Below are 15,464 nucleotides of genomic sequence, written 5' to 3' on the forward strand. Positions count from 1 at the left end.
TTTAGCTCTGTTAATACTAGAACAAAATTGGTTTTGCACCATGATGTAGTTGAACTGGCTGTGATATAGACCATTAGGTGTGTGCCATGTTGATCATCTGGATGCTTTATGTGCTCCTAATGTGTTTGCAGACTCCTATGTACTCCCAGTCAATTCTGATGATGGACAGATTTTAGATAAAAAGCAACAAAGAGTCCTGTGGCACTTTATAGACTAACAAATGTATTGGAGCATAAGCTTTCGTGGGTGAATACCCACTTTGTCAGATGCATGTAATGGAAATTTCCAGAGGCAGGTATAAATATGCAGGCAAGAATCAGTCTAGATTTTAGATAGTTCAGATCAGCATTTAGTCTTTTGAGGTGCTTAGCTGAATTGAACATAAACTCCAGAACTTTTTGTGGTATACTCGGCATTAATGATCATTCGTTGTCCCAATGCAAATTCCTGCACAACTTCTTGTTCTAAATCTTTATTACAAACACTGTTTTAATGGGTTGAATTCATCCGTACTGTAACTCTGCTGAAGTCCAAAGAGGTACACTAGGGAAGACTTTGGACCCACGTGTTTAACTTATTGTTTTGTGTGTCAGAGGAATGTTTTTTTCTCAGAGATGCAGTATTTATTGTATGCCTTTGTTTTGCTGAAAGAGCGGAACGTTCATTTAAAGAGGACATTTTAGGGAGTGCTTGGGGCAACATGGATAATTTGGGGAAACTGAGTCTCTGAGGGAACATAATCACTTCTTGTCACAAGCTATTTTGTTTAATTTATTGTATTGTGAGAAATTCCCCCATGAAACAATCTAATGTATTTCCAAAAATGTTTAATCAGATATTTAGAATTTTCCCTGATGCTAGAAGTGCTGTCTATGGAAAGTTAGACTTCAGTCAATGAAATTTTTGTCCTACTGAGGTAGGTTTTTGGGGTGTAATAAGGTGCTATTTCCAGGAATTATATTATGACAGGCATGGGGATGTGATGGTTTAATAGCAGGTGCATAGTTTGTGGCTACCTAGTAGTTATGGGCAAGTCTCAAGAGGTTCAGAGTTTGGCCTTAGTTTAGATAACAACAGAAAAGTTTGGGGATAGAACTTTCAAAGGAGATTAAGGGGGTGGCACCTAAATCCTCACAGTGTTTGGGCACATTAGGTATCTAATTCTCTTCACTTACTTTGCAAATGTCAGCCTACATCTTATATGAACTGTTGGAAGATCTTGAGCCTATCAGATAGGGCCCACTCCTATAGGTTTGGTAAGCAATAGCTACAAGGTGCTCAGTGTTGTCAATTTCCTTGATTCCATTGGCCATCTAGAGAGCTCAATACACCCCAAGAGTTGCTCAGTGAATTGCAGTATTAGGCCCTTAGACAAGAAATAAATGAATTATCTTGGGTCTTCCTATCCTGGTCCCAGTTGGAGGCTGGAAGTGACAAGAATCCCAGTGTGAAATCTTGGCCCCATCAAAACTCCCACTGACTTCAATAAAACCAGGTTTCACCCCATGTAGCCATACATTTCACAACCTCAAAAGGTTGTTAAAGTACAGTTCAAACAATAAACATAGGTTTGAAGGTGGGCTCTTATTTTATCCAGACTGGTTCATCCATCTCTAATCCATCCGTTGGCAAACTTATCCTTCCCCAAATGTCCACCTGCATTCTGCCTTCCACCACACCTCTGCCTTTGTCCTACTGGGTCTTCAGTCTATTCTGGCAACATCCCTATGAACACAACTATTATTTCTTCTTTATAGGTCAGACCTGCAGAAGTGCTCAGAACCCATCTGCTCCCATGTGCTTTTAATGCAAGTAACTGAGTGATGGACACTTCTGAAAATCTGGCTGCATATTCAGGTGCCTAAATGGGAGCTGAACACCTTTGATAACCTAGCCCTAAATGTATACAGAAAAGCATAAGATAGATCAATGCAGCGAACAGAGGTACTAGACAGAGCAGTGAGGGTTTCTCAGGCCAAGCAGTGACTGCCTTGGTATCCTCAGTGCAAATGGCCTCTCTTTGCTATTAAAAGTACCTATCTGTATCCAATGTATTGGTCCATATCTGTGGAAATCTACTGATATAGAAAAAAGAGCATGATTTTCATAATAAGAGATGATCCCTGAAGCTAAAAAGAGCCTGGGAAGTTAAAATGGCACAGCATGCACTAGAGCAGGCAGACAGAACACTCTGGCAATACACTGCACCAGGTCCTCCGCTAGTCTAAAGCAGTGTCACTTCATTGACTTCATAAAAATTAAGTTCATTTACACTGAGGATCTGCCCTGTTGCATTTTAAGGGCTGAAACATTCTTTTTTACACCTTTCAGTCTTTTTTTTTCTATGTCTCTCTCCTAATTCTGAGGGCAAGAGCATCCTGGATTCTCACCACACTTGAAAGACGTTTCCCTAGCAGAACCAGCCCAAAGACTTGAGGCTGCCGCAGACCACAGAACTGCTTTCCTGACCTTCCTCCTCCATGGAATGCTCCAGAGGCCCTGCCAATGGTCCAAAATGGTTGTCAACATTCCGCTGGAGATGAGCCTCTCCGGTACCTAGTTTGGCAATGACCAGCCAGGACTGTGCTAGCCAGCCATGCCTTAGATAGAAAAAAGTTAATTGGATGGCACCACTTCAAAGAGAGAGAGAGAAGGGAGGAAGGGAAAAGCGCTTTGATCCCAGTTTTTGTTAGAAACCTTGATTGTCCCCTGGGAACAGAAACCTAAAGCAGATTGAGCAGGAAATAAGGACACATAAGGGATCGGTACATACATGTCTAAACATACAACACTGCAGCTGGTGAAGATGCTCAACGCTGACAGGAAAGAACTCTCATATAGTTCAATGCATTGGTGACCTTCCAGAAAACACCATCCTAGCCACCATGGATGTAGAGGCTCTCTACACAAACATCCCACACACTGATGGAATACAAGCTGTCAGGAACAGTATCCCTGATGATGCCACAGCACAACTGGTTGCTGAGCTCTGTGCCTTTATCCTCACACACAACTATTTCAAATTTGATGACAATATATATCTCCAGATCAGTGGCACCGCTATGGGCACCTGCATGGCCCCACAATATGCCAACATTTTTATGGCCGACCTGGAACAACGCTTCCTTAGCTCTTGTCCACTCACGCCCCTTCTCTACCTATGCTACATTGATGACATCTTCATCAGCTGGACCCATGGGAAGGAGACTCTGGAAAAATTCCACCACGATTTCAACAGCTTCCACCCCACCATCAACCTCAGCCTGAACCAATCAACATGGGAGGTCCACTTCCTAGACATCACGGTGCAAATAAGTGATGGTCACATTAACACCACCCTATACCGAAAATCTACCGACCACTATGCCTACCTTCATGCCTCCAGCTTCCATCCCGGGCACACCACACGATCCATTGTCTACAGCCAAGCACTGAGGTACAACCGTATCTGCTCTAACCCCTCAGACAGAGACCAACACCTACAAAATCTCCATCAAGCATTCTCAAAACTACAATACCCACATGAGGAAATAAGGAAACAGATCAACAGAGCCAGACGTGTACCCAAAAGCCTCCTACTGCAAGACAAACCCAAGAAAGAAACCAACAGGACTCCACTGGCCATAACATACAGTCCCCAGCTAAAACCCCTCCAACGCATCATCAGGGATCTACAACCCATCCTGGACAATGATCCCACACTTTCACAGACCTTGGGTGGCAGGCCAGTCCTCGCCCACAGACAACCTGCCAACCTGAAGCATATTCTCACCGGTAACTGCACACTGCACCATAGTAACTCTAACTCAGGAACCAATCCATGCAACAAACCTCGATGCCCCAACTCTGCCCACATATCTACACCAGCGACACCATCACAGGACCTAACCAGATCAGCCACACCATCACCGGTTCATTCACCTGCACGTCCACCAATGTAATATACGCCATCATATGCCAGCAATGCCCCTCTGCTATGTACATCAGCCAAACTGGACAGTCTCTAAGGAAAAGGATAAATGGACACAAATCAGATATTAGGAATGGCAATATACAAAAACCTGTAGGAGAACACTTGAACCTCCCTGGCCACACAATAGCAGATCTTAAGGTGACCATCCTGCAGCAAAAAAACTTCAGGACCAGACTTCAGAGAGAAACTGCTGAGCTTCAGTTCATCTGCAAATTTGACACCATCAGCTCAGGATTCAACAAAGACTGTGAATGGCTTGCCAACTACAGAACCAGTTTCTCCTCTCTTGGTTTTCACACCTCAGCTGCTAGAACAGGGCCTCATCCTCCCTGATTGAACTAACCTCGTTATCTCTAGCCTGCTTCTTGCTTGCTTATATATACCTGCCCCTGGAAATTTCCACTACATGCATCCGACGAAGTGGGTATTCACCCACGAAAGCTCATGCACCTTATAGTCTGTTAGTCTATAAGGTGCCACAAGACTCTTTGCTGCTCTCATATAGTCATAATAAAACCACCCCCAACAAACAGCAGTAATATATCAGTGGGAGAGCTGTCCTCAGTCGTGCTTATGTCAGTGTAACTTATGTTGCACAGGAGGGTGGTTTATTCACACCCCTGAGCGACGTAAGTTATACCAAAATAAGTGGTAGTGTAGTCATAGCCTAAATGTGGTATTGATCAAAGACAATATGGGAGAATAACTTTCGCTGGTGTCCCTGGAGTTCTGAAATCAGTGGTTCTCAACCAAGGGTACACATACCTCTAGGGGTATGCAGAGATCTTCCAGGAGGTACATCAGCTCATCTAGATATTTGCCTAGTTTTACCACAGGCTACATAAAAAGCACTAGTGAAGTCAGTACAAACTACAATTTCATACAGGCAGTGACTTGTTTATACTGTTCTATATACTATACACTGAAATGTAAGTACAATATTTATATTCCAATTGATTTATTTTATAATTATATAGTAAAACAGAGAAAATAAATTTTCAATAATAGTGTGCTGTGACACTTCTTTATTTTTATGTCTGATTTTGTAAGCAAGTAGTTTTTAAGTGAGGTGTAACTTGTGAGGTACACAAGACAAATCAGACTCCTGAAAGGAGTTGTCAAGGCTGATTCCCCACTCTGGCACTCCGAGTGCAGAAGGTGGGGGCCTGCACGGATTCTAAAAATTAATACTGGCCACTCCAGGCTGGTATTAAACTCCCAAGGTTAAAGATTCTCTCTGACCTTGGATGGGTTGATGTTACCACCACCCAAATTCAAAAAACCCCTTTGAGCCCCAAAAGGCACACTTGGGAATTCTTCCCTGTGGGGTACCCTCAAGCCCTTTCACTCCCGCTCCAGGGAAGAGCTGAGAAAGAAAACAAAGGAAATCAGCTGTTGCCACCAGCTAATTAAACAACATGTGCTCAAAACTCTTAGGACACAAAAATCCAATCCTATAGCTAAAAAAGGTACATTTTTATTAAAAACAAAAAGAAAGACAATACAGCTGGAACTTAGGTTATTGCTAGATTTAAAAAGAGAAAATATAATAATTAAACATCAAGAATGGTTTTCTTGAGGTCCAGCTTAATGGTTACAAACAAAACAAAAGCATTTGGGGGTTAGCACAGAGGAGTCCACAAGCCATAAAGAAATACAAGAGATAAACCTAATTGCATCTTCCTAGACATTCCCTAATCTACTTACATATCTGGGGTTTCAGATAAGTAGTTTCTAGGTATGATTTGATGATTTTTCATACCTGGTTTAAAGCTTCTTACAGCATTGCTGCTCTGTGTCTCCTCTCGCCGGAGAACCACAACCGATAGACAAAGGGAAAGTTTTTTTCCCAATTTTAAAAAGTTCTAGCCCTCCCATTGGCTCTTTTGGTCTGGTCCCACTCCCTTCCTTTTACCTATGGGCTTTTTTAACCCTTTACAGGTAAAGCATGTAGAGAACAGCTATTAACTGGGATTTTGTAGTTAACTGGCTGGCTGGGTGTCCATAACAGGGAACAACTCCCCCTTCATTTATCACCGTGGTACAGTAGTCTGGAAAGGTTGAGAGCTACTGCTGTAAATGGCCGTTGGTTCTCATAATGGTAGTAATAGGTCAAATTCATCCCTGATGTAACTCTGTCAACTTCACTCAATTTCCCACAAGTTCAGTTGCAAAGAAGTGGAAATAATGTTTGCAGGAATAAACATTAAAAGAAAATCTTGTTACACTGCTGCTTTGTAAGAATGGAAGAGCCTGGGAATCCTGCACTTGCCCTTCCCACCTGCTAAAATAAATCCAGCCCCTCTGAATGGTCTGGTTACTTTTCTGTGCCGGTTCCCCTTTTCCTTTGGAACAGTTCTTAACCTCTGCTCCTAGCTTTAGATACCCATGGGTTGTTTTCCAGCACTGTACATCAGCCTTTGCATGGACAGGCCAATATGGTGTACTTTGCAAGCCTCCACTTCTGTGCATAGTTTTGGATGACTTTTGTGGTCCAGTAGGAAGGCTGGGATTAAAATATATATGTTGAGCCAGCTCTGTTTTGAAAGGTTCTCTGTGGAGCTGCTTGAAGAGCATAAACATCTTTGCAAACAGTTTACTGAATCAGCATAAGTATCTGATTAGGCCTGCATGTACACAAACATTCATGTGACCTACAGTCTGGTAGGAGGAATATTTTCAAATAGCAAAGTTCGGACTCAAATGAGGGCGTTCCAGGGATGCAGAGTCTGAAACAGCAAAAGAAGAAGTGATATGGTGCCTCTTTAAAGGCGTACCTTTCCCAGACCCAAAAAATGAGCTCTGTGTAGCTCAAAAGCATCTCACTCGCTCACCAACAGAAGCTGGTCCAATAAAAGGTAGCATCTCACCACTTTGTCTCTTTACAGGCAGATGTCTTTCAGTGTGCAGCCGACGTATAGAGAGTTGGGAGCAATCATTCCCTCAGCTTGGCACAAAGGGCACATGCCAGCTGGCTTGTGTCACCCAGTGGATAACAAAATAAAGGTCTTAATCTAAAGCTTCTGGTGCTAGGAACAGACCTCTGTGAGACTAAAGCAGTAAGCCTCTGTGGGTTGTCATGCCTCCTGCTCGGGGCTTGCTCTAGGAGACTTCTGCTTCCATTTGCTCTCTGAGGTAGGAGAAGTTTCCATCTTTCCTCTTCAGAGTCCCCACTACTTTCCCGGCCTGGGGGACCCTGACCCAAAGCCCACTGGAGTCCACAATGGGCTTTAGATAAGATCCTTAGTGAGCCCAGTTGGGGGTTTCCACTTTCCAGAGGGCAGTGAGAAGGCTTGGACTCCTTCCCTGCTGAAGGCAGTTAACCCCTTCTCTGCCCTGTTTAGTGGGGGAGGGGGTATAGAAGCCCCATCACTGGGCTCCACAGCTGAGATTTCTTTAATTATGAATCTAAATTCATTTTGTGGCCTCACTAAATGTATTTGTGGCAGAAGCCATTTATAAACTTGATGTCGCCCAGAGAGAGAGACCTAGACCAGAGAAGTACTTCTGTCTTTCAGTTTCAGGACCCATCACCATCATACCCGAGCACCTTAAAAACAATTCATTCATCTTCATAGCACCCCCATGTGGCAGGGCAGTGTTACTGCAACCATTTTACAGGTGGCTAACTGAGGCACAGAGAGTGAGTGAATTGCCCTGGGGAATGCAGGAAGTCTATAGCAGAGTGGAAAACTGAAATGAGGTCTTCTGAGTTACAATCCAGGGCTTCAGACACAAGACTGGGTTTTCAGAAGGTCCTGCTGTGTGTGGTGCTGGGTCACTCAGCAGAAAGAGTGAAGCTGAAAACGTGTGATCAGAGAGCATGTATGGTTCAGTAAACCAGCAAGGCTAAGATAAGTGGAGAGAGAACGTGTGTGTCTGTGTAGGGGACAGGGACTCTGTTTTTGCTTTTGCACACCCACTGAATGCCAAACTGACACAAGTCGCTTTGCTGTACCACTTTCCCGTGGTTTCTGATTCATGCCCAGTGGCCCTGATCCCCTTCTACATTACCCCAGTGTAACCCCCAAAGAGATTATCTAGATTCCTGGGGCTCTGTCCCTAGTAGGGAGGGGGAGCCAAGGCAAACTCAGAGTCTGCCCAGCAACCAACAAGGAGTGAGATGCCCCTCCCAGGGAATTCAGGAAAGGGGAGAAGCCATTTTCGAGTCAGTCTGGAGCCAGCTAGGGCAAGGGCAGGACTGGCTGTGTGGGGAGCTGGTGAGTCCTGGGCCTGCATGCAGGGTTCCCCCTGAGAACTGGCCTCTACGGACCTGAAAGCAAGATCCCTCAGCTGGGCTTTTCCTTCTCCACTGACGATTCCCAGTTTGTAGAGTTTTGCTGGGAAACTCCCCCAGCCAGGCTGAGTTAGCCCTCCAGTTCCCTAGGTGAGACCAGCCACGACATGGTCAGCTCTGCTCTGGCTGCTAGTTCAGGGCTGCTGCCTGCTGTGTGTGTGTCTGGATGCTGGGCTAGGAGACTACAGTTTGGATTTTAGTACACTTGTTTAACCTGCACCTTGAGCCTTGCACCGCCTTGTGGTGAGAGGAAATCCTGGGACCGAAACAGTCTGATTCCTGCCTGAAGAGGATCCCTGCCAGCAGAGATCAGCCCCTCTGCAGTGACTGAGGAGTCCAGAGTCATCTCTGAACCTGAGGATAATTCATGGAGTTTGTGAGTGCACCATCTTTTAGTTAGTCAGTCAGGGAATTTGTTTTGGGGACCCTCTACTCCCTGAACTGTGTCCTCAAGCCAGGGAGTAAGGGTTTGGGGATTTTACAACCTGCTGCATATTAACCTATGGAGGGATTTACCACCTTCTCCCACTTGTGAGTCCTTTGGGCTGTAATCCAGTCAGCCACATTGCTAAACCACTGCAGAGAAGAATTTTGTGGTTATAGGTCATCAAGAGTCCCAACAAAGTACACGTACCAATGGGACACTAATCTTACATTTGCTACATCAAGTCACGTGACTGGGGAGAGTCACATTTATTAGCAGCGTGGGCACCGGTGACTCTAACAATAGTGTTTTGTCCTGTTATGTTATATTTATCTCCTGTTTAATATAATTATTGTGTTGAATATATTGTATGTGTTTGTGTTATTTTTTGGAAGTCTCCAGCTATCTGGCAAGTAAGTGGGGATTACCCTGTGCTTAGAGTTTTCCTCCCAAGCTGCCCTGATGACCTTGCCAGGAAGGAGCGACGAGGGTGGAGGCACCGCCAAATAAGTTCATAGGAAAAACTAAAGAAGATTCACCCTGCTGAGTGGGAGCGGGATCCAGAAGAACCCAGACCTGTCCATCAAAACCTGTAAGAAGATTGTCATTAAAGCAGGTAACCAGGTGGAGAGGGGGCGCCACACCAGTTTTAGATTTCAGTGCCCTTGCATCAGCACAAAATGGAGTTAACCAAGTGGAAAATAAGACCCATGATGTGACTTAAGTCAGTCCTGAATGTGGTGCAGAGATTCTCATGGGAGTGTCACTTGCTTGCACCCAGCCAGAAGTTGGCCCCAGAGGCCAGATTCTGCTCTTGGGTACATTAGTGTAAAACTAGAGTAACTGTTTTAGGTTTGGGTGGAGGTACTCCAGATTTCCATTGATTTACATGGGCGGACTGTGGCTCCAGCTGTCTGTGCTGCAAAGGCTATGGTGTATGTGGGTGAGCCAGTAGGCAATCCACAATTCAGAATGGGTGATGGTGCTCCTGTGTGGGTCACAGCGTATGCAAACTGAATCATTTACCTCTGCAGCTTGTCCCTGGAATCGCTAGGAGAGCTGAGCACTGTGACAGCCAGATTCCAAATGACAAAGTCATTTTAAATACATACAGACAAAACAACTGGTTTCCCTAGCCCTGGGGACTACATGAAAGCATTTCACATCGCTCCTCATCCCCCACATGTACATTTTTTCAGTTTAACACTTTGCAGAGCCAACTGGAATGTGCGCCTCCAGTCCCATGGTTCTCCTTTTTCATGTGCCACACAGATCTGAAGTGTCACAGAATCACATGGCAGCCACATTCACCGTGGGAAAGTATGGCAAGGGTAAAAGCTTCCTCTCTGAAAGGATGCTTACAATGAAATGTGGCTGCATAAAAAGCAGCATCATTTCCCTGTCTCGTATCTTCCAGTGTTACAAAATAGAACAGAGTTGGAAAAGACCTGGCATGGGGTTCCGACCATTGGCACGTTATATAAACCTATGGTGACCATCAGGCTTTGTTTCCATGCTACTCTTAAGTCCCCCTTCCTGTGTTAGTGATGAGCTCCTGTGCTACACCTTGGTGCTAGACCTCTGCTGCCCAGCTTCCATTCATTTGTGTGCACTGAAACTCACAGATGAGACAGTCACATTCTGGAACAGCTCAAGCTCCACTAGGGGTTAGAGTGAATGCAACTGAACAGGAGGCAAAGGGCCTAAAGAACAGCCCCCACCAGCTTTACACTGGCTTCAAAGGCATTGCCCCTATTCACACTCATGTCAGATGAGAATCGGGTCCAAGAATTTTAAGGTGGTTGAACATACAGTTGAAGGAGGTGTAAATAAAGTAGCCCCCTTACCTTGCTTCAACTTACACCCTCTTCTGTAAGTTACAGCAATTTAGACTCCCTTATACATTGTTAGGGGTGTGCGTAACACTTTTCAGAAAGCAATCACTCCATATCTGACCTCAGTCCTCATCCTCAAAGGAAACCTGCACACCACCTTCCAAAGATGAACCTGGGAGCTGAAATTCATAACTTTGCTAGACACTAAAAATCATGGACCAAATAGAGACATGGGATTTATCGCTTCTTACATCAATCTATAACTCACTAACCCCTCCAAATCAATGTTTTTTCTTTTCTTTTCTCCTTTTCCTCCTGGAGAGATGCTAACAGGCCACTTCACCTTGAATGTTCCCTTGAACTATATGTTAACTACTTACATAAGAACATAAGACCAGCAATACTGGATCAGACGAAAGGTCCACCTAGCCCAGTACTCTGTCTTCTGACAGTGGCCAATGCCAGGTGCCCCAGAGGGAATGAACAGAACAGGTAATCACCATCAAGTGATTCATCCCCTGTCGCCCATTCCCAGCTTCTGCTAAACAATCTGTTCCACCTTGTATTTAGCTGTGACAGTCAGAATATATTTCCCAGACCTGAAGAAGAGCTCTGTGTAGCTCAAAAGCTTGTCTCTCTCACCAACAGAAGTTGGCCCAATAAAAAATATTATCTCTGACCCACCTCTCTGTGTAACTCTTGGGGAGTTGAGAACCAGGATCTAAGCCACACCACCTTACAATCACTTTGCCAGTGGCCCAACAGCTTAGCCTGGTAAATTGGAAGTATTGCCCCAAAGCCTCTAATGCAGTCTCTGCAAATGCAGAATAACTGGATGTTCTTTAGTGTTTTGTCCAATTTAGCTTTCCATGCCTCAAGCTATGAGTCGTCACCATTTCTGCTCCCAAGAGAAATAGTGGAAGAAATTTTTGATTAAACATTTTTTCATTGGAAAATATGATTAGTCAAAATCAAACCTGCTTGCAGGAAATGGTTGGTTTCAACAAACTCCCCATTTTGAGAAAAAATTGAAAAAAAAAACCCAACAAAACTTTGAAATTATGGAAACATCTCATTTTGACATTTTTCAAAATGAAAAAGTTCCATTTTTCAGGTTGGAACAACTTTTTCACTTTGAAATACACTTACGGGAAGCAAAAAGGAGGTAGCAATCAAAACATTTTGAAATTATAAAAAATATCAATTGAATTAATCCAATTTTTTTTCCTTTTGATTTTCAGGTCACAAAAATATTTGAGATTTTGACTTTTTGTCCTGACTCAGGATGACACAATTTTTTGAAATCTCAAAAATTCTCCGTCACAGGAAAGCCATTTCCTTCCCTCTTCTGCTTGGGAGCCCCCTCTTGCACAGTCTCTAATAAATGTCACTGTTTGGATTCACCCTAAATGCCTCTGCATAAGAAGCTCCTTCTAGGTGAGTGTGTCTAACAGGCAGAAATTACCCTAGCACCAGTACTAATCCTACAAGCAGGAATTTACCTGACAAAAGAAAATTTTTGCAATGAACAGGGATGATGATAAGGAACTGGCTGGCTGTACTGACACTTGAAATCACCATAAAACGGATTGGGGAGAGAGATCTGAATTATTACAGATGGGCTTGACCCAAACTTCCCCAGACTAGAGGAGTTTTTCAATTCCAGAAGCAAATTTTGCAGCTTGAGCCCATCTTTGTCCTTATTATAACTTCTTATTTTCTTAATCACTCTGCCACTCCCACCTATATGGAAATATCAGGGGCATTAATGAAGCAAACAGTTCATTTTGAAGCCTTTTGCTAAAGCAATCCATGTCCTTCATGTCTTTTTCTTGCCATCCAGTGTAAGTTGTGGTTTAAAGACTATGTAGGACAGTGTTTCTCAAACTGGAGTCGCCGCTTGTGTAGGGAAAGCCCCTGGCGGGCCGGGCTGGTTCGTTTACCTGCCCTGTCTGCAGGTCCGGCCAATCGTGGCCGAGGGATTTACTGACCGCCACTTCCAGCGGCCCCCATTGGACTGCAGCGGCAAACCACGGCCAGTGGGAGCCGCAATCGTCCGGACCTGCGGACAGGGCAGGTAAACAAACTGGCCCGGCCCGCCAGGGGCTTTCCCTACACAAGCGGTGACCCCAGTTTAAGAAACACTGATGTAGGATGAATAACCTGATGCTATAATGGAAAAAGCCATGTGACATAATGCTAGTCACCTCAACTTTGAGGACAATGTCAACAATTATTGTATTAAGGGGTCTTTGCATGATTCCCTGGACCAATGCAGGAAGAACAAAATTTATTGCACTAGCCACAGAGCCATTTTCCCACTTGTGTTGATTGAGTTGCACATTGTTTCCATGCCTGGTGCTGTGCTTCCAGACGTGCAACGTGATTTCAAAGTCGTTGACACCCACCCTTGTAGAGTGGCACCATGCAATATGATCAATCACCAGTTGCTCAAAATGTCAAATCAGAAAACTTTGTTTCGTGCAGATTTTGTTTCAGGGTGTCTTTAAAATGTTTCCTCTTCCTTCCATGTTTACAATTACTGGGGCTTAATTTGGAATACAAGACTTGTTTTAATACATGGTCTCAGGCATATGAATAACATGGGCACAGATCAAATGAGCCTCGATGTCAACCAAACTAATGTTCACCAGGACTTCTGTTCTGGAAGCCCAGTCCTGCCATTTGATGTCCAGCAATCATCACAGGTCTCACAAATGGAAACTATCAAGCTTTTCAATATGCCACTGATAACATGTCCATGTAATGTTGTGAGGACAACAGCATTATAGACTTTGATTATTATCTATAGACAGATTCCATGGTACTTCCAGATTTGGTGAGAGAGGCAACCATATACGACACTGGTTTTCTTAATTTGTGCATCCACTTTGTGGTCAATTGTCACTTTGTTGTTCAACATGCTGCCTAGATAAGAAAAGAGGGGCTATAGGGACAAGCAGAACTCCAAAGGTTGTCACCCACCATGAAAGATGCCAGGGCTCTTTTCTTAAGAAAAGAGTGGCTCACACCTGTGTCCCTGGACAAAATTTCCTCTCTGCACTCTATCTAGAGTATTAAGCTGCTGCCTTCATCCCACATGGGATTGCATTTCAGTGGTTCTCTCTGAATGAAAGATTCCAAACGCTACTATGCACGCGGGGAGAGGAACAGAACATTACCATTTTCTATCTGCTCTAGATACTTCTAAGGTGCTTATTGCTATAGTATCTGAGAGCTGTACACCAAGTCAAAAGCACAGAGCATATCCATAAAAGGATACAGTCTGACTATCTCCCCCACTTTCACAGTGGATTTTGTGGGGTGTGTGGGAAGTTATCTCCATTGATCTCCTACAAGGGTGTGGCAGTTCCTGATACATAGTAACAAAATCCACCAGTGCCTTGGTAAGCTAATTGGCCTGGTTAGTTAATTGGACATGACACTGACTGAGGTGGAGATCCTGGACCAGCTCCAGATTGTCCATATGTCTAATGGTAGGGCTCACTCCCTACTTACAGGCTAAAATGAGTATATGAACTTATTTGCTTGCATGAGGGATGGGCAATCTGAAATAAAACCTAGCCCCAAATGCCGAAGCCGTCTTAGAATGTGCAGAAAAGTATCTGAGGGAGAGTGTGATTTATTGATTAGAGAAAGGGAACGGAGATCAAAACCTGACACTTTTGGGGCCTGGTTCTGCCACAAACCTTGTATATGGCCAGATGCAAGTCACTTAATCCCTCTGTGCCTGACTTTTCACACCTATAAAATGAGGATAATAATTACTTTCCTTTTAGGGGTGTATCCAGCTTAACTGTGAGATCTGTTTAGATACTTATATGTCCCCCATCAAGTAGTATCTGAGCACTTTAAGATCCTCAGCAGGCATAGAGGAATGCTTTCAGGTTGATTTCTTCACTGCTTTAGTCCTTACATAGCAAGTGGGTGTAAAATGTCACCCAAATCAGAAGGTTAGCACTTTACACAGGAAGACATGGCCACGCAAGCTATAGGACAGCAGAGAATCAGGCTCATTCAGTCAAATCCATCATACTTTTAGGATGGCATGATCAGTCTGGATAACATAAGACCTGACCTTGTCCTTCATCCACAGGTCAAACTGTGTTGCACATTTGAACGTTTTCAGAATCACATTTTTTGGGGGGAAAGTTACATTTTTCTTCTGTTTCTACCCTGCCAGGTTCCAATAAGTAGAGATGCCAAACTGCAGCAAGAAAGTTTGCTATGGCGCTTTCATCCCAGCTGGACAAGGAAGTACCAGAAAACCTGCTGTTGTGAGATCACCAGCTCAGTTCTGCAAACTCAACAGGTCCAGACAGTTTGGACAAAGAGCAGAAAAGCATCATCAAAATTAACTCTTTTTTTCCTAACTGAAGCTTCTGAAATTTGCCCATCTGACAGTCCTGTGAAGTGCTAAATAGTGTCAACTGGCTTATAATATTTGCAAACTGTTCCTTCATCCAGTGGTGTTTTATGCTCCTTGGTACAACATTCTTTACACAGATCTTTTCTAATAATTTCTGCAGCCTTAGCTCAGTGGAGTCTGTGACACTGCACCCCATATTCTTCACATTGATATCATTATGATATGATTATGGCATAATTATGATGCGTTTTGTGCAAGACGGGTCATATGAGGTGTCATTGGAAAAGTTGTGATTTGATGAATATGATTAACTTATTTGTATGCAAGTATCATTTTTGTATCTGAAGTAGGAATATTGACCATGTATCTGTATTTCAATCGTGTGGACTATGGGTGACACCCACAACTAGCCTTTCAGGTACAATGAAGAAGCCGGACAGTGCTGATGGCCCATCAGCAAAGACAATAGACTCTGGAAGAACTTAACCTTCCTGTGAAAGTTCCACACAGCCTGCAAAAACCGGCTGCTATGACTCAGCAAGGTA

This window comes from Mauremys reevesii, linkage group 8 (genome assembly GCF_016161935.1).
Source record: "Mauremys reevesii isolate NIE-2019 linkage group 8, ASM1616193v1, whole genome shotgun sequence".
In the NCBI taxonomy this organism is placed as follows: Eukaryota; Metazoa; Chordata; order Testudines; family Geoemydidae; genus Mauremys; species Mauremys reevesii.